The sequence below is a fragment of the Thermobia domestica genome, chromosome 1 (assembly GCF_964235325.1).
Source record: "Thermobia domestica chromosome 1, izTheDome1.hap1.1, whole genome shotgun sequence".
In the NCBI taxonomy this organism is placed as follows: Eukaryota; Metazoa; Arthropoda; class Insecta; order Zygentoma; family Lepismatidae; genus Thermobia; species Thermobia domestica.
Genome location: NC_137454.1, coordinates 371,375,217 through 371,400,482, shown reverse-complemented (window position 1 = coordinate 371,400,482; position 25,266 = coordinate 371,375,217). Strand labels below are relative to the sequence as shown.

General features: G+C 34.8%; 1 long non-coding RNA gene across 1 annotated transcript in view; it reads left to right on the top strand.

Annotated features, from left to right (window-relative positions):
• Nucleotides 1-25,266, top strand: part of LOC145664326 (uncharacterized) — a 97,049-nt gene that overhangs the window by 31,392 nt on the left and 40,391 nt on the right. Inside the window, exons 2-3 of the long non-coding RNA XR_014127355.1 lie at nt 1,071-1,272; nt 5,524-5,561. This is a non-coding gene — a long non-coding RNA (uncharacterized LOC145664326). The remainder of the gene's footprint in view (nt 1-1,070; nt 1,273-5,523; nt 5,562-25,266) is intronic.

The window sequence follows — 25,266 nt, the reverse complement described above, 5'->3', positions numbered from 1 at the left end:
CAAGTCCCAAGCAGCCAGAAGGAGTGGAAGTCTGATGAAGACACAGTTATTGTGTTGAAACTGTTACGTGATACTGTTTATTTTACATATTATCACATAGCCTTGCTCAGTGTGTTATTGTCTATTAGTACTAAACTTTAACTCGAAATAATGAAGCTAAACATCCAATAATTGAAATTAAACCAGGCATCCGAATAACCCATAAACGTACCTGGTTGGTAAAAATAAGTACTTACGTTGTATCCAAAAGTGATTGTTTCTTCTATCATTTCTGCTTTCTCTTAAGTAATCTTTCCCCTGTTGTTATTGTTTACAAACTCATCTTGAGACCGTAGTGGTTCAGTGGTAGAGCGCTCACCTTTTGCACATGAGATTCCTGGTTCGATTCCAGCTCCTGTCAAAATTACTTCGTGATGTACACTGTGTGGATGGGTTTTTTTTCGAGATTTTTCATTTTCATCACTCCACTATTATCATCCATCTTGCCACCGTCTCCCTTACTCTCGGTGTGCATAAACGTGGGACGTTAAACTAAAAAAATGAATCTTGGATAGAATTTTCTTGAATTATTAAAACACATCTTCTGAAAGCTCTGTAAATTTTTAGTATTGCCTTTAGACCATGATATATTTTGAAAATTGATTTTTGATTTGATGTGATTTGTGAGTTTAGCATCCCGTTCAGCAGCGAGGCTATATGTGACATGGACCTACAGTTTAACGTGGGTTCCGAACCACATGAGCTCCCACTGGGAATCGAATCCGGTTCTGAAAATTGGTTTTTAACATCACTGATAGGGTATAAAAAACTGATTATTTTTAATTATGGGCATGTATTCTATAACATGCATTAGTAAGTACACCTTTTTGTTATTATCTAATAAGTTTGCAGCATTTTATCACTTCACACAGCAGTCCAAATTTTACTGCACGTTACATACAGCATACGAAGAAATAAAATTATTAGTAACTTTAAGAAACAGACATTTTATCTAAGATCCTGTCTTAATTATTACTGTTATTACTTGTTTACTTATTATTTTTATTTATTTATTTATTTATTTATTCCAGAAGTATCCCCGGAAGAGGAGATAGCTATTTCACCTCCACTTTCTATTGAACTTCATCAAAATAGTAATTTTGCTGATGTGAAGAACGAAGTTCGATCGTGGGTTGGATTACCAGAAGCTGGGAATGAAGTTTTGAAGTTAAGAAAGGAAGACGGAACATTGGTTCCTTTATCAACTCTTCTAAATGGAAATTCCGAAGAAGAGTAAGTCTTAGAAAGTTAGCAGTATAGTTGATTATCGACTATCCGTCCTAATTAAGGAAGAAAAGAAAGAATAAAAGCGGAGTATATTATTCAAATATATATGGTGATCTAAAACTGTCGTATGGTATGCCCTCCGGGGCCTCCTACAGCCGCTATGGGGAATCAAAATTTCACTATGTGGCAACGTCGCATATTAACTTGGATTCATTAGCATTGCTCTACAAATCCATCAAGGAGTTACATCGATTGTTAAAGTAATAAGTGATGCTAGTGTCAACGTCTATTGACTTGAACTGTCATCTGGCAAGAATCTATTTGATGGAATGGTAGATCTAATCTGTTCTTGACCTGCGACGTTGCCACATAGTGCAATTCGCGTCTCCAGACGAGGACCCGGAAGTGCTCTGCGGTAAATGGGCGCCATTTTCAGAACACCCGATATATATATATATATATATATATATATACAGTATGGCGCTAAATTCGTTGTACAAAAGCAGAGGAGTGATTCGTGGGAGAAAAACAAACATGAAAATCATGAAATCATGAAAAAATGAATTTTAAAGGTTCATAGCTCCAAAACTATGGGACCTACCTTGGTCGGGTCAAGACTTCACTTAGGAACTAGTATGTGCCCTATCCAAAAATGCGTGTTTCAAAATCTTGAGGTGCTTCCACAACAATTTTTATAGAGGGAGTTTGACTACAGGCCTATGATATAAAGTACTCTCCATAAAAATTGTTGCGTGAGTACCTTAGGATTCCAAAAAATGATTTTTGGATAGAGCACATACTAGTTCCTAAGTGGTCTTGACCCTACTACAGTAGGCCCCATAGTTTTGGAGCTATGGACCTTTAGAATTCATTTTTTCATGTTTTCGGCAGCCTATAACACTAAACGATGAGGTTTTTGCACTATGTTTATTGGAGCATTTTTGTTTGTTTTACTCTCAGGAATCACCTCTGCTTTTGTACAACGAATTTAGCGCCATACTATATATATATATATATATATATATATATATATATATATATATATACTCCGATTTTAACGCCTTCATAAAAATACGACTTTGACTAGGAATAATCATATGTGGAGTTCTTTTTGAAACACTAAAAACAAAGTTTTTAAATCTTTTCTAGGACGTATCATATTTGTAAAATCATTTTTCACAAACTGAAAATAAGTTTCAAATAATTTTCCTTCTTTCTTTCTTTTTTTTTTTCTCGTTTTAAAATTTACATCTACAGCGTAAATCATATGTTTCCTGCACTTAAGTTAAATATTATAAAATTTATTTTAAAACGTATACAAATTTTTTTATTCTTGAACGTCTTTTTCTGTGATAAATTTTTAAAACGTACAGTGCAGTATATAATAAACATTTATAAAGTACTGGCTTGTACTAAGAGGTCAGAATATATTATTAAGAATAGATTTTGGTAATAATCGTGTATTTTTATGATATGGGTGGGACATGAAGTGAGAATTATAGAACTCTTAAAACTCTCCCTTATCGGACTTCTTTTGTTATCCAGCCTACCCTTCTGACACATTAGGTCGGATAATCGCTATTTTACTGTATATCATTAAAGATGTAAGCATTAAAGATATCGAACTGGAACCAAAAGTGAAAACTCTCAACAATTTAGTCATAAGGAAAGCCATTTAGTTTCATCAAGGCTTCGAAATGACAGCGTTGGTTCCAGGACATTAAAATATATTTCCATAGATTGGCATTGTGTGTGCATATAATGTAAGTACTTCCCTGTATTCACTTGTAGGTTACAGGTTGAAGTGTAAAAGTGAATTTTATTTACCAGCTTCGTTAACAGTGTAGACATTTTCTTTCTGTAACAGAGGGGGCATTGTGGCTCAGTGGTAGAGCTCGTATCTCCGGTGCATGAGGTTCTTGGTTCCATGCCCGGCCAAGTAAGTTTGTAGTGGACAACACCGTGGATGTAATGTCACTAGTTCAGGAACTAAAACATAACCACTTTGCATAAAAATGATGATGGTTAAGGTTTTTAAATTTGATTTCAACGGACAAACATGCTGCCTGTCATCTAGTTTTCTACTAGTGCTTTTATTAAATATAGGGTTGCCAACTGGCCGGTATTTCACTGGCCTGGCCGGAAATTTTGCCGTTATTTTGATTAAGGCCGATGACCGGTACAAGCTTCTTACCACCTCCTTTATGTCCGATATTTTGAAATCTGCAATCCAGAATAAAACATCGAAATTCTTCAACAGTGCCTTTACAAATACAAATGTCCGTTGTATTATACATTAAGTGATTTTTAAAAATCTGTCAGTTTATTTATTTAACATAAGAAATTTGATAACAATTAGATTTTATTGTGAAACGTTGTTTTCATCAATAGAGAAAGAAGTGCATAATTTGTCATAATTATGCGGCATAAATATGGCGATACATTTAAATTGTCCATCTATCGTTGGCAAATAACTGTTAGACATTTCGTTAGTACAATGTTTCTTACATTGTTTGGTTTCATGTCCCTAGCTGCTGCATATGACAGCTTTCCTTAAACTTCCAATTTCCTGTAGTTGAAGTATAAGTTTAAAGAGTAAATTTCATTTTGTAAATTCAAAATTATTACGTAAGGATTAATATACTTCCGTTCATCTGTTTCGATAATTTTAAAGAAGTGGGAGTTACTGGTAAATACCATAAAATGATCCATACCGACTAGCAATTTCTAATTTTTAACACAGTGTATCTACTAAGCTTATTAGTGAATACTAACGATATGCAGAATACAGGTGCTAGTGCACTTTTGTCCACGATAGTACATTTCCTTCTCATGGACGGGTCCCAACAAAGATATTTCAGATTTAAGTCTATATCATAGGGAATTTTGAGGGGGTGCCGGTAATTTTATTTTCCAGAGTTGGTAATCCTAACTAAATACTAGAATTCTGTATTCCAATTTCTTTGTAGATTTAGTTACCACGTTACCAGTTTATATACTATTTACATCATCACTATAATCGTATGCTAATCGTATTTACGTAATTCTGTGTAGACTTTTCACTATTTCTTCTAGATAAATAGTAAATACATTTGATGAGAGGTGACATCTATTTCAATTTTCCTTTCAGTTACACTCCGTAATGTTCTAATGCAAGTAATGAGCAATATTGCGAATCGTTATGAAATTATAAAGGGTGGAATGATATTAAAGCCTTTCCGTTAAACTCGACCTAGCTGTGCTGATTTATCATTAAGCAACATTAACTTGGTCATATTTCATAAAGCACAGAATAATAATATTCAATTGTGATACTGCATTGACACATAAGTCATCTAAAATTGTTTATAGCTTACAAAGCACGTTGTAGAATAGAAATGCCGAATGAAAGAATGAACTAGGTTGTGTCCTTGAGTTATGGGATGATACAATACAAAAACACGAACTGGCAGAGAGTAATTCTATTAGAGAATGAAAGAAATAATTCATCTTGTACTATGTAAATTTTAGAGAGTACAGTGGCCCGCAAGGATCTGAAATACAGGATTTCTGAGTGTGTTTGAAAGGACATTGATTTATACTCCTTAAACGAACAGCTTTTCGGTTGAATTTGCAACAAGCATTTTAATATTTATTGATGTCCCAGTTTGATTAAACTTATTTTATTTTAACACCAAAACTTTCTACGATAATAAGTCCAAGAAATTAAATTATTTTTATTCTTATCATTTATTAGCTGTAATCCCAAAGCTCATCCTTCTAAGATGGCGTTCTCACTTATTTTATCTTAACAGCCTAAATGTACAAGTACGGCCACAACATTTAACAGCATAAATGTACAGGTCTGTCTATCAATAAAAGGGTATGTTACGTACCGGACCATTGTCCTTTATCACACATATATATTATCGTTGCAAATTACAAGTCTGCTGAAAGTCGTGATGAATAAAAGGAGGTATTATTCAATGTCATATCTTAATGATCTGTGTGAATACACTAATATTATTGGGATGACTTCAGTATTTTATAAAGTAGATCAAATAGAGACCTACAGTTTATAAATCCTTTACAGATTTTAATACGCTCCGTCAACTGAGAAACGGTTAGAGATCCTCCATTTAGTTTCTATTTAAAATTCTAATACATGCTGGTTTAACCTGGAAGACTTGTTGTTGCTGCACAGAATTTAACTATGTAATGTGGAAAGATAATACATCAGTTGTTGTTTTCTGCAATAGTGTCTTCTCTTTCTTGCAGACCATACATTTTGGAGGTAGTTCGAGTGCACCAAAACAGTGAGTATAGCCTTTTCTGTAAGTTTCTTAGAATAATCTAAGCGGTAGTTTTTTTTTTTTTTTTTTTTTTTTCCTATTTCACGTCATAGAAATATTGTGGAAATGTAAAATTGCATAGCAAAATGCGACGCATCTACGTATGATTATTATTACAGTAGTGAAATATCTTTTCCGACAAAGAAAAGTAATTTCGTCTTTCCTTCGTGCCAATTAGTTAAACTAAAATCTGATGTTTTCCATTTAGACATTTTTCAGGAGCTTCAGTTCTCAACAAAATTCAGATCAATCCACTGCGGACCACACAACATATTATCGACAATTGGACGTAGAATTAAGAACAGAGACCGCATGCATTTCACATTTTATTATATCTGAAAGAAAATATATACGCCTCAATTGGCTTCAATTATTCCACATTTCGAGGTGCGAGAACCATATTTTCCTTATGGAAATAAGATCATTAGGAAAACAATGTCACTTTTCGTTACCCTCTATTTGTCTTATATTTTCGTAGTGTTGCGAGCTCTAGCGATGGGTTCATGAATGAGACATCTGGTTATTTCATACATTCATCTATGAATATTCTTTTTGCTTTTTCGTAGAAATAGCGAAAGAAACGTAATTTTCGGTTTTCACCGTTTAAAAATGCGGAAAACAAACTGGATCTGCGTGATATTTGGCTACACTGAGAGTTAGGAAATGAGCATTTGTGAAATCAGGTTACAGTGGCACATAAAAATCAGGTTCACTTCGTGTAATGCGCACTGCGTTAATTTCAGTTCTTCGTCTTTTGACTGCATTACGTGTTCAACATCAGTAATAATAATAATAATAATAATAATAATAATAATAATAATAATAAAAACTCAGTATGAGCACATCCAAAATCAGCTACCAGCCTAAACAATGTGTAGAATGGTGAAGGTAATATTTTTCTCTGTATAATTGTCATATTACTTTTTCCTTCTTTACTTTTCATGGTCATACTTGTTCATGATTTACGAAAATTTGTTTTATTATTATTTCAGTAAAAAAGGTAATAACGTAAAACAATAAAATACATAATAATAATGACGAGAAAAAGGAGGAATGCGATTGAAGGTTAGAATTGTGTTTCATGAATTTAGTGCGATATTGTGTTTCTTCACTGTCGAAAATGCCGTAGAAAACTTATAAAACTGTGTTTATCATTTTCTTTTAAAATGCAAAACTCAGAATGGAAAGGAAACATCGCTGCATCGTTTCTGTCTTAAATATAAAAAGGCAGCAAGTAAGCAGTGGGTTCAGAAAGGAACTATAACAAACTGATATATCGCTAATATTTTTGAGTGTAAATATACGTATACGGTCATATATGACAATAATAATAGCCAAGTTAGACAGAAAATACAGTTCCACTATAATGGGGCTTCATACGTGATGAAGGTTTTGCTTTCCACTGCTTTAGTTGAGTTTCATTCCTTTTATATAGCCTTGTTCTAGGTTATAGTGTATAAGTGCCTGAGCGGCCTCATTCATTTTCTACCTATTGAAGAGTGATATACACAAGTTGTCGAAAAAATAAAGGAACTTTTAAAATTAAACAAAACGAAATGCTAGCATAGAGTTTTTAATGTCCTTTTTTCGGAGTCGCCTCAATGACCCTCGTCATGGAAGACTGGACGTGTGTAACGTTGTCAAAAAATGTTCCTTTCATGGCCAATTTTAATTTTGGGAATAAGAAATAGTCACACGGCAATAAATCAGGTGCAAACGGAGGATGTGAAAGCACACAGATCTGTTTTTTAGCCAAAAAGTTACGAACTGTGACTTCTGTGACATGATGCATTGTCATGCAATAAAGACCCAACTGCTTGGCGCTCGATACTCGGGCTTTACGCAAACGATTCGTTTCCAGAAACGCTCCACAACACCCAGATAACATTCATTCACCATTAACAGTTTGATCCTGTAGAACGAATTCCCGAAGTATAATACCTTTGGATTGTTTGGAATCGTAAAAACAAATCAACATTGTCTTCTCACGTGACTTTTGAATACTCAAATTTTTCGCTTTCGGAGAACCTGGGGATTTCTACGTAGCACTTTGGCGTTTTGTTTGCAGGTCGTACTTAAAGCACCAAGTCTCATCACCAGTTACAATCGATTCCAGGAATGTTCTGTTCTGTCTGGCTGTTTTAATCAGGTCCTTGTAATGTTCAACGTGAGCAAGTTTTTGGTCGTCAGTTAAGGTGTGCGGAACAAATCGAGTACAGACTTTCCGTCTCTTTTAATCCTTTGTCAAAATTTCGTGAATCATGTTTTTCGTCGTATTTAATTCCTCCGCCATCCATCTCAGTCGAATTCGCATCGTTAACGATCATTTCACGCACTTGTTCACCTATATATATTTAGTCTGTGTAGTGACACCGCTGTACAGCTGTCAGTAAAGATTATAATTTCTTCTTGAAACTTTGTTTACAGATAAATTTGAATTAATTGGAACGGTTTGAGTAGATATCTTTACCAGGCAAAATCACCACTCAAATTTACTCATTCGTTCCGGAGTTGTACTTTTCTCATCAATTATATCGACTTTTGGCAATAGCCATTTTGAAAGATAATATTTGCTTGTTTAACGTCGTTTACAGCACTGAAGGTATATGAGACGATACCTCCAGGTCAGCTTAACGTGAGATCTGATCTACATGTTTCCCACTGGATATCAAACCGGAAGCATTCGTATAGAAGGCTCGCGTTCTACTCACTCAGCTATTCTGTAGCACAAAAATGATATCAAGTTATGTGTAAGCATTTGTGTATATATATATATATATATATATATATATATATATATATATATATATATATATATATAATATGTCACTATTACGTGGAAACTTTGGCTTGAAGGTAAACTAACTGAACTTTGAAAGAAACTACTTTTATTATGTAGAATAGCGAAAAAAGAAGAAACTGGTCTGATATTTCTACTTCAGACTGTTACAGCAGATTTGCATAAAGAATTTAATTTGGATATAACAGATGAGCAAGGGATTTAAGAAGACGAAATACGCTCCGAAATTAATTGTAGAATTTGCCATCTTTCTAGAAGAAAGTTACTATTTCTGATAAATTCCAGCGTTGAGGCAATAGTTACATCATAAAAGTGTATATATCACAAAGACATACCATAATAATTACCATTAAAACTATAATAGTCTTTGAAATATGTCATTCTTCCACACTGTGTCGAAAGGTGCAAATTTTAAAATGTTTAATATATAATCTTGAGGAAAAATGACTATAATGTTATCGTGTCAGTTATACTGGTGATTGGATAAGATTTTTGGAGTAGAATTTTGAATAGCAATAACGTGTAAGAACTAAGTGTGAAGTAGGGACGCTTTCATCGTTCAGAATTTTACAGAAACCCGTTTTAAGCTGCTCTTGTTAATTTCAAGTCCTCTTTAAAAACCCATACTTTATTAGCGTATTATTCCCTAATTAATTCACTTTTGGCTTTCGAGATAATAGTCCTTTATCTGTTAATTCACATATTTACCCAATTGTCTTAAAATACTGGATCAAATTGGAAATTCTGTGCCACGCGATGGACTCTTAAGCATTCATCAATCTTACAACTTATGCCTAAATTAAATTTCGTGTTCAGATTCCCCTAGACGAAATTTATAGTTAATAATGAAATATTAGAAAAATACTAATTACCGGATAATACCGCATTTGCGCGAATATAGGCCGCACTTAAACTTTTGACACGAGATTATAGAAAATGTAAGTCTCGCATATAGGCCGCGGTAGGCAACTTACGAGAAAGTTCAATTAGACACTACTTTGACATGTATCTCCCTCTCCTTCTTTAACTCTCACATAACTAACGGTGACATGACCTTCTTTGTGATAGTGATTCTGAGCAGCATTCTGGACCGTCTAGCGAGGCTGAAGGATCAGACGCTGGTGAAGCTGAAATGGTGGGTAATAAGTGATTGTGCGTGATTTGGGTGGGTAGAAACAAGCTGAGACAGTTTTGCAAAATGAATTGCGTTTTTTTCCCTCAAGAATAGCTACTGTATATAAATGTTCCGTATATATTATATATACTGTATAACAAAGATACGTATTCCTGTTAATAACAGTATTAAGTGTACACGTGGTTTTTTGTGCCAGTGTAAGATGTTACCGGTACCCAATGAAGGTGGCAATTTTTGCGAACTTTTTTTTTTTTTTTTTAATCTTAAGTCTTTGATGGTTTACAAATGTAACTGCAGTAACTTGTAATGGTATTAATTTCAACCCACAAGATACGTTACATGTCATTTTGAAATTGACGATTTATGATCTGAGGGGGTGAAATCTTGATTATAGGCCGCACCATGATTTTTCAAGCCAAAATTTAGGGAAAAAAAGTACTATACCGCAACCCTCGCCAGATAAAATATTTATAGATAATCTTAGGATAGAATTTCATGCATAAATGATTTAAGAGCTTTAAGGAAGTGGAACAGAACAAAAATAGTTGTTTTCTATTCGTCGCCACAAATGTTATAATTGAGTAAGTGCACTAGTAGCATTATTTTCCTGATTGAAGTGGATCAAGATATTTTAGTCAGAACGATCGAACTTAGTTCAGTTGCATGAAGGATTAAACCCTTGAAAAATTTCGACTTTGTTACCAATCTAAATGTAAACAAACTACTTGTCCCAACTAAAGCTTCAAAGACAGAAAACTGTTCTTCTAGTTTAAAACTCATGATTAGGCTTTGAGGCTAAGAAAGACGGTGTTAATGAAATTAATGATGATGATAGAATGAAGAAGGTGGAAGGAGACGGGAGAACCCCAAGAAAATCTACGGTGTTTGTCCAACACACAGTCGACTTGGTGGGAGCTCGATTGAACCGGGAACTCTACGCACTACAGATAAGCGCTCTACCACTGAGCCATTGCGGTCCTAAAACAGTTTATGACTCTGGTAGTTCAATTAATAGAACAAACATTTTTTCGGAGCTGAGTTCCCGTCAGATTTCTGTTTTTGCATACTTACCGATATTAATATCAGATATAAGGGGGGCCGCGGTGGCTCAGTGGTAGAGCGTTCACCTCTGGTGCTTGGGGTCCAAGGTTCAAACCCTGCTCCCGCCACGTGAACTTTGTGGTGGACGAACATCGTGTGCGTGGGTTTTCTCGGGGTTCTCCCGTTACCTCCCACTTTCTTCATTCCACCATTTCATTCATTTCTCATAATCACCGTCTCCTTTAGCCTAACCGGCATATCCGTGGGACGTAAAACTTAAAGATTTCATTTCATTTAATATCAGATATAATAATTGAAGATTCATTTTTGTGCAAAATTTTAACGGTTTAAGTACGATAGATGAAAATAACATATACTTCTGGTGGGCGAAAAATAAAACATTGATTGGGCAACCGGGGCCTGCCAGGCCCAGTAGCTTCATTTTTCTAAAATTTCTCAATAACCATATATTTCGAAGACATAAAATACTGAATTCTTCTATCTTTCGTCGAAGTTAAAATCATGAACATATCGAGTTGGTAAAGCTAATGTTTTTTTTTTCTTTCTTTAAATTTGAAAATCTTTTCCTGACGTAACCGGGCAACCGGGGCCTAGGAGGCCCCTATAACATTAGTGAAATTCCTGTCAAATATTAGATCAAATTGTCACATAATTAAATATTGAACACGTGACTATTGTAACCTTTAGTCGGAACAGTATGCGGCAACAGACATTGAATTTTGAGTGTTCTGCACTTAAAATATATACTGGGCCTGACAGGCCCCGGTTGCCCGTTTACGTTACAAAAATGTCTGGACCGGATTTGCTAATCTGCTTGGCTTACAAAAGCGTGACACGAAGTTTCGCTAGTTGACAAAAATATATACCGGTACATTCTAGACTAGTCTAAACAGTAAGTGACAATAGGCATTGATTTTGTGTATTCTGCACTTAAAATATATACTGGGCCTGACAGGCCCCGGTTGCCCGTTTACGTTACAAAAATGTCTTGCCCGGATAAGGGTTAATGGATTTCTGTGTACAGTAATCAGTTGTAATAACAGAAGGTAAAACTCACAATAAATTAATCTAAATCTAATCATCTAAGATTTTTAAATGTTGCAAATTTATATATATAAGGAACAGGTTATAACGCTTTAAGGATTTATCGTTGTGTATTAACTTTGTTTTCTCTTCGAGAGCCCTTGACTAGCCCAAAGTTGAGTAAGGATTAATCATCTACTCATAATTATCATAATTATGGAAATACAAGATTAAAACTATCCAGCAATATGGAATGTAAATTATCACGAAACAGTGAATGCTAGGAATAATCAGACAAAAACATCTCAGAGAGAGAGAGAGAATAGATATTATCTCTGACTTGATTCATATCAGTAGAAGGTTGCGATATTTGCTACAATCGTTTTCCGATCATATATAATCCCAATTGTTAAAGGTCTTCACTGCAGCGAAATTAAACTACCGCTAATTTTAGAGTTTCTCTGTAATATCTTCAAAACAAACAAAAATATTCGAAAAGCAGAAACGTAGTGAACTAGACAATGAGATTTTGGTTGTGATACCTTTATCACAATTTACCTATCTGCTTTTGGTATGCCGCTATTTAAAGAACCCGCAAAAAATTCTAAATATATCTACAGCTGCAAATCGAAAGCAGATAGGTAAGTTGCGATGACGGTATCACATGCAAAATAATATTGTCTACTGCATTACGTTTTTGCTTTTCGAATATTTTTGTTTGTTTTGAAGATATTACAGAAAAACTCTAAAATAGCGGTAGTTTAATTTCGCTGTACTGAAGACCCTTAAGTGTTATGATGAAAATTCGAGTAGATCAGTCTCTAAAAACATTCAGCAACTGTTACAGGAAGATATACAGAAACCACTTTGAGGAAATGTGTTGAATAAATCCAATTATACGTAGATAAAATGAAATGAAATCTTTCAGTTTAACGTCCCACTATCATGCCCTTTAGGTAAGGGAGACGATGATGAAGGCAAGTAAATGGTGATATAAGAATCGGTGGACTGAAAATGTGAGAGGAAACGGAAATGAAATGAAATGAAATTTTTGAGTTTTACGTCCCACGATTATGCCAGTTAGGCCAAAGGAGACGGTGATGATGAGAAATGAATGAAATAGTGGAATGAAGAAAGTGGGAAGAAACGGGAGCACCCCAAGAAAACCCACGGACACGATATTGTCCACCAGAAACACTTGGCCGGGGATCGAACCAGAGACCCTACACATCAGAAGTAAGCACTCTACCACTGAGCTACCGTGCCCCCTTCCCCGAAATCATACGTGCAGTGTTGAGGGAATAAAGTGTCACTTATTCTTGACGTACATTCAGATGTTGCGTCCAGATTGAATCAGTGAATTAGACTGCGCATTTGTTTTATTTATATTAAGGTATTATATTTAGTCTAAGGGTGTCTAAGTATTTTAACTTAGTTTGATAAGTGTGGAATTTTTTCATTGTATCTGATTAGTGAGTAAAGTCATGAACGCGGTAACACCTGCGGGTAAAAAAAGGTTATAACACCAAAATTTTAAACTTCTGAGAGATCAACTGGTTTAAACTATGATTTTATTGTATATAACATTTTAAAACCTTTTTATTTATATATTCTTTTATTAATAATAATAATATGGCAAGGTACGAGCTATACAAATTCGCAAATGGGGTGAAATACGTTTCTCTGTAAACAATATAACATTTTACTTGTAATAGCTAGGGTGCTCAAATTTGGTATATGGGTACCTTAGGACGATACCGAGATGTAATAATCGAACCAGCCATCTAGGATCACTCTCAGGGTCAAGAGGTTAAATTATTGAAAAATTTTCTAAAATCTATAAAAAAGAGACCTATATGTTACAATGACCTTAAAAGGTGTACATGTAAGCAGATGACGAACATTTACCTGCACAAAATACAAACACTTGAAAAGTTTTTTATTTAGTGGCAAATATTAATAACGGTTTACAATAATATAAAGACAATGGATGATTTTCAAGTTAATAAATATTATATACATTCACTAAGGAATATAAAAGCATCAGTTTTATCGTACCATTACAAATTTGTGTCATTATTTGGAGACTATACTGATACATCTGGTTATCATTTAGAGACAAAGGTATTTCGCAACCAATAGGTAAAAAAGTTGCGAAAAGGGCACAATATATCCCAGAATGTATTGCGTTATATTGCCATCTATGTTTGTATAAGAGCGCACTGCAGTGGCGTCATTTCAGACTTTACTTGAGGGGAGCAAGAGCACCAGTGACATAAGACTTTCACGTTTTGTACTAGTATATTAGTAGACAATCGATTAAAGTATATGCATTTCTCACACTCTTGGGAAGGGGGGGGCAATTGCCCCCTCCTGCCACCCCTAAATGACGCCCCTGGCTCACTGAGTTGAGGGACAGGTACTCCAAGTCTTGCTCTGTGATACAATCTTTCGATGCGTATATTGTCTGCCATATCATACGAGTCGATTATTCCAACTCTATCATGTCGTTGATCCCAAAAACCTAAATAAGTATGTCCATCATTCGCATAAGGGAAGATAATGAACTGTGACTGGAGCATCTTTTCATCACAATATTGATGTATGTCTTCGTACTCGAATGTCGAAACATTGTGCAGCTTCATCAGCAAAATTTCGTCGAAGACAGAATAAATATTATAGGACAGAGTGAAAACAGTCGGCCAATTATTCGAATGTCAGTTATCGTTTATGTATCCGCTCAACATATAAAAATAAATATCGATCACAGAAGTTGACACGTCCCGAGTTAGAACAGGAAAGGTAAAACCTTTGAAATTGAAGGAGCCATTCTTACGTCATCATAACATTTGAATTCTCTGGCAGATGTAATTACTGTGAGGAGAAACAGACAATCGGGAGGAAATGATCAGGAAAGATATTGTTTCGTTCTCTGACACAAAAGAATTTGATATCTTGGGGATGATTATGTTTCATCTTCATGGGAAAGTTGATGGTCAAGAGAAGTTGTACCAAGAAGGAGTTGTTTGATTTTGAAGAGAACAGGAGATCCAAGTAATAGAGAAGAGATATTTTGAAACTACACTCATACCTCCTGCTATGGTTTTAATAGGATTTGAATCTATCATAAGGACCTCGCCATCCTCGTTCCACGAGTAATAGTAATAGTTTTTTTAAGTACAAAATGTCTTACATTTTCCCCAAAATATTGAAAAATTACTCACTGATGACAAAAGTTCACTGACCACTGACATTATAGAGGAAGATATGGGTTTTTGGATGTTATGATGTGGTTGTTTGTCAGTGTACAGAAACTTACATACGAAGAACAGAAAGGAATGTTGAAATGAAGGGCCATATCAGAAAATTAAAGAAAGAAAAAAATGGGAGTGGCAGAACATTCATTAGAGAACCAACACGTTATGGAAAAGACACAGGTTTTGTATAATGCTTAAACACAAATTAAGAGAACGTATTTCACTATAAACACAAACTAATTTTGGATTAGGACAAACTAAACAAAAATCGATACAACATGCTCAGAGTATAGACAGAAGTTCAGTGCTCACAAAAATCTTCGAACTAACATTTAAAAAGCAATCATCTTTACTTCAGCCCAAAAGCCTGATCACTAATTGAGACGTGCGACTGAACACTGAGACAAGCGTCAGTTTGAGTAAAGCTGAGATTTTCAGTGAAACATCAAAATTTAGGTTTCCTTTATAGTATATCAGTAATTACTGGCACCTTTCTATTTGTGAAAAGTGGAGTTGAACAACCGGATATATGCATAGACCATCCTAGATGAGTGCAGCATGATCTGAAAATGTTTAAATTATACTGTACTACACAATTTTCTCAGTATCACTCGTCACGCTGTTCAACCACGCGCTTCAATAAAGGAAAAAGCACTTCAAAAATTATCAGTTACCTATCCTAAAAAATTCCCTCATGGGAAACTGTTTTCCTTCTTCTTCGTACTTAATGGAAGTAGTGTTGACATTTTTGGTGAATTGAAGCAAAACAGAAAGAACAGAGGTAAGCATAAGAGTTTAAGAAGTTAAAAATGATTTCGAACCATTTACATTACATTAATTTTGTTATGTCCTGAAAATGCACATATTTTCCTGTAAAAGCTTTGAAAATATAGTTGAATTGTAGAAGATGTCATTGAATACAAAGAGATGTTCTTCATTGGATATTAAAGACTTCGATATACAGTGAAACCTCTACTAACGGACACCTCTATAAAGCGGACACCTCCCTTAACGGACATATTTTGTAATCCCCAAACACTGTAATAGGAAAAATTATATTGGCAAACCTCTCTAAAACGGACACTCTCTAGTACGGACACGGACAGTATTTTCTGCCTTTTGTAGGTATTATTTACCTCTGTATTACGGACACTTTCTCTAGAAACAAGTTGAAAAATACAGTAAAATACATTTTTAGTAATTCATACATGTGTCACCAAGGAAGCATTGTGACAACATTTTACCTCCTCGACTGTCTACTCAACAATCCAGCCGAAGCATTATCTGTTTAACAACACCCCATGTCCTTTGCTTTCATTACACTCCTACTCAACCTGTTTTAGACACAAAAGTGACTGACAAATGCCTGCCGTCTCAGATGACACGTTATTCTACAGTCCCTCTGGAATCTCTGACAAAGCAGAAGACAAATTCAGTATCTTCTGCCCTCGGGTACGCATATTGTCTAAAAAAAGACACCACTGGACTGCAATCAACCCACAAATTAAAGAAACATACTGTAAACGTAGTAAGTAGTGATAAGGGTAAAGTGCAGAAAACTACAACATCTTATTTCCATGTTGTGTCTAGAACATAGGGTATTGAATGGCAGTGGATAATGCAGGTTCAGTATCATTTTGGTAATATTCGTAAATACATGATTCATGCAATTATATTTTCTAATTGGATATTACATTGTGTACCAATTTAGGTAAGGAAATATTCACACCTCTCTAAGGCGGACACCTCTCTACAGCGGACAGTTTTTGATTCCCCACGGCTGTCCGCTTTAGAGAGGTTTCACTGTATCTGTAATATACAGAGTGAAAAAAGACGCACAACTGGACTTCAAGTGGAACCCGGGTCTTCGGCTTACCTAGCCGATACATTAACCACTACATCATCTAGTCTTCTTCCTGAACTTCCATATATGGTATCACTTTTGAAGTCGGTGTTCAGCGACTCAGACAGAGAACATAGACTACAACAGTTTCAAGAGTGAGGGAATGTGTGACTTTTCAAGCAGTGGACTGGACTGGATAGTGTAGCGGTTAACGCATGATCATAGTAAGCCGGAGACCCGGGTTAGATTTGCAGTCCAATCATGAATTTTTTGAGTTGAGTTGATTTTGAGTTTAACGTCCCGTTCAGCAGCGAGACTATATAAGACGTGGACCTACTGATTAACGTGAAATCCAAACCACATGAGCTCCCGCCGGGAATCGAACCCGGGCCTTCCACCCCAAAGGCACCTACGCTAACCGCTTAGCCACGGAGGAGCTCATGAATTTTTTTCACTTCACTTTTTCTCTATATCTTTGAATTCACATCAATGGAGGAATGGATGTGATATGAAATCGGTTATTTCTTCCATTTATCAGAATGTAATCTTCTGTATCTAAATACGATCGAGAAAAACTGAGCTGCAATCATCTTGTCTATAATCATTCACGTACTTTTGTTTTTATGGTTACTAATAAGTGGAGTTGTAGCATTATATTAAAAGCAATATATTTTAGTTCGGTTGAGGTAATTCTGAGAATTTTAAATAAGTATTGAAATAAGGGAAAGTATGAAATTGTTCTTACAAGTCTCACCTTGTTAGTAATTATGTAATAGGAGTTTGTAGATAGTCGTCGTATTGCATAGTACTTGAAGAGTGCTTTTTTGGAAGAAAAGGTGTGTAATTGATGTATTATTTAAATACGGTAATTACGTGGTATTTTAGTTGTTAATTAAACCTATACTCAACTAATAGACTCAAATGATGATGGGAAATCGACGCCACGTTCCCATCATATTTTGTCACCTTCACAGGGTGGGAAAAAATCATGATTTAAAAAAAAATCATTTTTGTTGATTTTTTTGATTTAAATCGATTTTTTTGATTTAAATCAAATCTTTCTCCTCGTATAATACAAGTCGCAAACTGAAGAAAAAGCGTTAGGAATTAGTATTAAATGCTAATTATGTCATTTAAGTGAAAGTATTGGGGTTAAATTTTCAATTAACCCCAATCGTTAACCTATATCAATCCCAAACAATGTTTCTTAACCCTTTTAAATTAGGCTCTTTTTAAAGGTAAATTATAGACTTTCAGTCAAGCAGCTACAGCATCATCCCTATTTATCCCAGGATCATGGTACATACATCACTCTCTTTAAAATAGAACAGCTTTTGAAACGGTAACATTCACATTTCCTTATGTCCCTGAAGCGGGATATTTTGAGTGTGATCGTCATTTTTTTTTTTTTTTAATTTTTATCCCCTGTGTTAACGCACAGATCTCAAAATCAACTGGGAAATACTAAGGAGTTTACTAAATGTGTGTACAAAATTTCAAGCTTCTATCTTGAGTAGTAAGGGTGAGGAAACTATTTAACAATGAGATAAGAACATTCCCACAATGCCCCAGATGACCCGGATGTGATATAAAAATTTCCTCAGACATCCCTATTTATCCTAGGATCATGATTTGTACATTATTCTCTTCAGAATAAAACAAATTTTCAAACGGTACCCTTCAAATGTCTCCATCATGTATCTGGGGCGGGTAAATCACGAAAATAGGAATTTTCTGTTAAAAATATCTTTTTTTCTTTCTTTCTTTCTTTTTTTTCTTTTTTTTTTAACTTTTACCTCTGTGGACCCCTCCTCCCGTTTTAAGGTAGAGATTTGAAACAAATCTGAAAAATACTGAAGGTGCACTAAGTAAATGTGCAAAATTTCAATCTTGTAGGTGCAAAGGTAAGCCCGCGAAAAATATTCCTCAAATACCCCAGATTCCCGTATAAAACAGGATCTCAGGTAACAGTTTCCTGAGACATCCCTATTTATCCTAGGAGCATAGTACGTACATCATTGTTTTCAGAATAGAACATCCTTTCACACCGTACCATTCATATGTATCCATCTGAGGCGGGAAAATAACGAATAAAGCTCCTTTTTTTTTTTTAATTTTTGCCCCTCTGGACCCCGCTGTTTCCACACAGTGAACTGAAAATTATTAAGAGGTGCACTGAACGAGTGTGCAAAATTTCAGTCTTCTGAATGCAAAACCTAACCCGCCAAAAAATAATAATAATACGCATAACAAAAAACATCTCTTTAAATTTGACGTCATCATAGTCTATGCCTCAACGCAGAAAGGCGTGAAAGCATATGTTCTAAAATGCCTCCAGTCTTGAAGAAAACGAAGTATAAAGCCTTATTGGTACTTTTTAAATCGAATAATGAAGATTCTACCCTATCACCTAAAAATAGGTGATATAATTCAAAAAGTTAAGCATTAAGGAAAAAGTACAGCAACGTTTATCAAAATGACACTTTTTTCACAAAAGTTACTGATATTTGGCAGGGACCTATTTTTAAAAACTGAGAACTAGCTTGCGGCATGAAATACATAAATTTCTCCTAAAGTTATAAAATTAACCAAAAAAAAAAAAAATTGTAAATACTCTATTATCCGGGAACAAACAGACACGCACAAAAAAGAATTTTCGTCTTAAATGTCGATGGTGATTTCTCCGTTGAAATAGTTAATGATTTTAAAACCCAAACCCAATGTTACGAAAAGAAGAAAGCAGGATTGCTCCGTTACCTGTTCAAAACGGGATTTTCCGTAATCATCCTCTGCATGACACTTGTTTTCATACTATACTGTACATTTGAGTCTCATTTTATTATGATTATTAACTTCCTTAATTGAAGTAACAGAACAGAAACGGGATTTTACTTATTTTCACTTTAAATTAATTTATTTCGGAATTCGATTTAAATCAACGATTTTTATTTAAAAAATCAAGTGATTTAAATCAATCCACCGTGCACCTTCATCATGCGTTTATACTTAAGAACGTATTTTCTTTGTAGAACTAAATTTTTTAATCAGTTTTCTTCATTATAGAGACAGTGTTCTTTTAATCACCACTGTAAAAATTCCTTGTCAAAAAACATTTCTTCCTCTTGTACTGTTTTTTAAAGCAGGTCGATAACCTACCACTGTGTTGTTTTATACCTCTTTAGTATTTTCGAAATTGAAAACGTAGCGTCGATTTGCCATCACTACTTGAGCGCGTTAGTGAGTATATTTAAATTTTTAAGTAATAATATGCAACCTGTGTATTACATCATTAAACAATGTTATATTTGTCTTCACTTATATTTGAAGAATATTATCTGTATTCGCACTTTTAAGTTATATTATCTGTATTTGTTTCAATGACTAATTTTACTAAGTTTTGTTTACCTTATTAGTGTTTGAGATACAAAGAAATATTATTCTGGATTGTATTTCCTTGCTTATAGATTTATGGAACACAACAATGGAAACTTCTGTTTATTTTGTGATTTGTAGTGTACAGTCGGAAGCAAAAGTGTTTTTCTTTGACTCATAATGTCGCAATAAATGAACCATTTGAGTAACGGTAACGCTAACTAATCTTAGAAACAACGTAGTTCTGTGTGCGTTTTCCAAAATCGTGTCCAAATTATTCAGTTTATTCCGGAGAAATTGATTTAAAAAAAGTGTTGCAGTGAAAAATTTCTTGTGCTTTTTGCCACCTCTCACAGAAATGTCTCTCCTCCGTAATCCGACTCAGAGCCACGCGTACCATTCAAAAGCGAATGGTTTAACCATTCTGTGTCCCTGGCACCATTGTAACTGACAGTTAATTGTATTTTTTTTTTTAACAAGTATTATTAGCACCTCTGTAACATAACGATTTGATCCGCATCCTGACAAGAGATCGTGTAGAAGGAGGTTCGTTCTATTGCTTTGTACTGGATCATAAATTCATTTTTTTTTTTTTTTTTTTTTTGTTCAGTTATTATTCAAATAAGTTATCCATTGAAGTCTTGCTTTTGTGAACATTAAATATATATTTGGCATGTAGATGGAATTAAGGAATCCATAAACGGGAATAGAAAATTAAATAAAACACGAAAAAAATACATTATGAGTACTTTCACTAAAACATTTGATGGAAAAATCTTTTCTTCTGTTAAAAAAAAGAAAAAGGAAAAAGAAGGAATGTAAATAATAATAATAATAATAATAATAATAATAATAATAATAATAATAATAATAGTGGCTGGTCTGACAGAACTTTTGCCACCAAAACAGAAAGGTATCATTGGTCACCCATGTTGGTTGATCTCTCTCTCTTTCTCTCTGTATAACATCAGACTCTTTAATTTGAAGGGCATGGGAACATGAAAAAATTCTAATTATCCAAAATTCGAAATATCGAATAATCCAAATTAATATACAGTAGACTTTATCTTTAAAGCAGCATATTGGTTCAATACCACAAGTAAACAAACGACATTTATTCATACATGAATTTAGCTATGCGTACTATGGAAAAACATATTCAGAAACAATATCACATAGAACTGCACAAACTACATAAACTTAGAGAAGTTTATGTCTATCGTATGCTTTGATTGTTTGTTTTTAGACGATTAACAAAATTTTCAATTTTATTTATTCTGTGAAATACGTCATTAATAATATTGATTGACATTTAATAAATCGTCTTATGTTTTAGGCCATTTCGGAAACTTCAGATGAGTTTAACACCCTCTCTTTGTTTACTTCATCGCCTGTCTCGTCTCCATCTCCTTGTCATCATCAGATTGATTGTGTTTGTGTGTCACTCTTTCCTTCGGCTGCCTCTGGATAACTGAAAACTAATTTATACTGCATTCTTCTGTTTGCCATCTGTCCAAACTAAAACTCGTGTACTCGATTATTTCAATTATCCAAACAAGAGATTCAAAAGTTCGGTTTATCCATAATTTTTATTATTTTTATTACAGTTTTCAAGCGGAATAAACTATTTTTCGAATTATTCAAGTTCGAATTAACAAGTGTGTGCTGTGTATATCGAGTGTTCTGAAAATTTTACCCACGAACAACAGAGCACTATTCAGATCAAAATAAAGCAAAAATGCTATATAATGGTATGCCCTCCGGGGCTTCCTTCAGCAGCTATGAGGAATCAAAATTTCACTATATGGCAACGTCGCAGATTAACTTGGAACCATTAGCATTGCTCTACGAATCCATCAAGGAGTTACATCGATTGTTACACTATTAAGAGGTTTCAGTATCAACGTCTATCGACTTTAGTTCCTGCCATCTGGAAAGAATCGATGTAACTATTTGATGGATTGGTAGATGTTCTTTCGTAGTTCTTTATCTGCGACTTGCCACATAATGCAATTTGCGTCTTCAGACGAGGACCCAAAAGGTATACAATTATATATTTTCGCTTTATTTTAACTTGTAGAATAGTACTCTGTAGTTTTGGGTCATTTTGAGAACACTCGATATATATATACAGCGTGGTCCAAAAGTGGGCGTACCCTAATTGGTGTTTTCTGACGGTTTTAGGTTTTATCTACATTTGTTTGGTAACATTGCTTGGCATTGTCTGGCAACATTGCTATCCATGTTCATTTGTTTTCTGATTTTTTCTGCTTGGTAACAGTTATTTGCAATGAAGTTGGAGTAATCAACAGTGTATGATCAAAGTCCATATAGCATTGAACAAAGATTAGTTGCGGTTTGGCTTCACGAAAGGTGTTACACAGGTGACACCATGGAAGCTGTTAAAGCGAAATTTACGGACCGCTTTGGTGTTAATCCACCAAGAAAAGCAACAAAGTTGGGGTGAGAAAAACGTGCATTTGCTACGGTCTGGAATGAGTGCACACACATTTTTGGGCCTTACTTCTTCGAAGACAATGTTAATGGACATTTCTTACCTGGAGATGCTTAATAAGTGGTTGGTGTCTCACCTGGAAGAAAATGGTATCAAAGACACTGTTGTGATACAGCAGGATGGAGCACCAGCGCACTTCGCGATTCACGTGCGCAATTACCTAAATCAGACGTTTTCTGGTCGCTGGATTGGAAGAGGTTGTGCATCTTCACCAGCTCCCTTTGCCTGGTCTCCAAGAAGTCCCAATCTGACAATACCAGATAATGCTCTCTGAGGTTTCATATAGCAACTAGTAAAAAACACTCGAAATCACACAACGCAGGAATTACGAGCAGCTGTGGAACACGCCTTCACCCTCGTGACTCCGGAGTATTTCCGCAAAACATCTGTGAGAACTTGGCGCAGAATGCAGCTCTGTTACGACATGAATGATGATCATACCTATGTTTGTGACTCTTAAGACTTCAAGGTAACTGTATACAGACATTCTACAATAACTAACAGTATACTGTTGAAACTAAAGGGGGAGGGTACGCCCACTTCCGGACCACCCTGTATATATTTATATAGTGAAACCTCTTGTAATGGACATTTCCATAATACGGACTTTTTTTTTTCTTTTTTTTGTCCCGGCAAAAAATGTATATTATTGCGAAACAGAACTCTTACTTTTACGGACACGAATAGTCTTCGTTTCTCTGCGACCTTTTAGTGCTCTCTTTATAACAAGCAGGAATTATTCTTAGTTCACTCGTACTTGGTACTGAAAATACTTACTGCGATTCCATAATAAATGTGAGTGTACCTTAGTAGACAGAAAATTCCTTCTCCACAAAATATGTCATAAGTAAAGACCGGTTGTTGTGCCAAAATGCCACATTTTGCCACTAAACAAATCGCTAATAAATGCCATTATTGTAATAATTTGACCATATTTGTCATTTTATGGGTGATTCTTAAGTTTGTTCAACTTTCTACTGGAAATATAGGTGACATTGCTCGCTGTTATAATTGAATGCAGGTTACTACTGAGATATGAACTTTAGTTCGTTACTGGCAGGGAATTAGTAATCATTTTTGATCAATCAAATATGTGAAAAGCACGGTTAATATTGCAATGAGTTCCAAGGTTGGGGATGTTTCAAATATGATCCTGTCACATCGGAAGTTGTGTGAACATGTGATATCGTGCAGTCAGAAGTGAACTAGCTACATGTTGTATGGCATGAGTGTTTTATCAAGTGCCAAAGCATGATTTGCCTAATATAAATTGAGTTTCCTTTTAACTATAAATTATCGACACGGTATTTACTAGTGTATTTTTTGTACAATTTTATGTTTATATTCTTAATACTTTTTATGATTTGTAATTTTCTTTCTCTTTCTTTGGTTTGATGTGTTCTGGTTATTGATACTTTTAAAGTCAGTTATTAATTAGTGTTATTTAAGATTCTTAATGTAGATTAACGGATTTAATGAGCTTCTGGTAAATTAATAACTTAAAAATGTCAATGAAATATGCATTTTTGCAATATAAACTGCCATTTTAAAATTTTATTTTGCCATCTCGCCTGCCATTTTCGGTGTTTTATTTTACAACAATTACCGATCTTTAGTCAGAAGTTAATGATCTGGTATAGATACGTTCAACTATCTAGGATCAATATTAACAGACCAAAAGTATATTCACAAAATTAAATGTCGACTAAAACCAGGAAATTCGTATTATTATTCAGTTCAAGATATCTTTTTTGTCGACGTGAATTCTGTGGAGAAATTTGAAACTTAAACTATATAAAACGATTATCATGCCTGTTGTTCTGTATGGTTGCGAAACATGGTCGCTTACTCTGAGGGAAGAACGTGGACTGAAAGTATTTGAGAACAAGATCCTGAGACTAATATTCTGACTCAAAAGGAACGGGAATGAGGAGTGGCGGAAATTTCATAACGAGGAACTGCGTAATTTATACTGTCTACTAAACATTGTTAGGGTCATCAAATCTAGGGGGCTCAGGTGGGCAGATCTTGAAGCCAAAATGAAAGAAAGTAGGAACGCTTTCAAAGTATTAACTGGAAGTTCAGTCGGAAAACAACTATTAGGAATACCTAGGCGTAGATGGGAGAACAATATTGAGATGGATCTCGCAGAAATAGGAATACAAAGTAGAAATTGGATCCAGTTGACTGAGGATAGAAGTTAGTGCAGAGCTTTTGTGAATGCGGCATTGAATCCCCGTATTCCATAAGCCATAGAATGAGTTAGTTTAGTTAATTTTTAATGACCTGGTGATCCACCACACAGAATACTTGCAACCTGAACTTGAAATTCGTCTGTTTTCTTCACACAAGAAATTGCTTTGGTCTTGAAAATCGTAGAAAACCTTACTGAGAAAACGAATAAAAACAAACGTGAAGAGCTAGTCGTCTAGCTAAGAGTTCTATGCGGAACGTCTTTCTTTCCCTGATATTTTCATGTCTTTTCCCTTGGAGCTTGCATTTTCCCTTACAACTTCAATGATAAAGATATAATTTCGTTTGTTTTGCGATCAAATTTCATCTTGTTTCAAAAGTCCCCATTCCCCTCCAAGGTGATCCGAACATTGAATACAGTATTTTGATATTGTCCTATATTTAGTTTCGTAACTAACGAATTTACTAT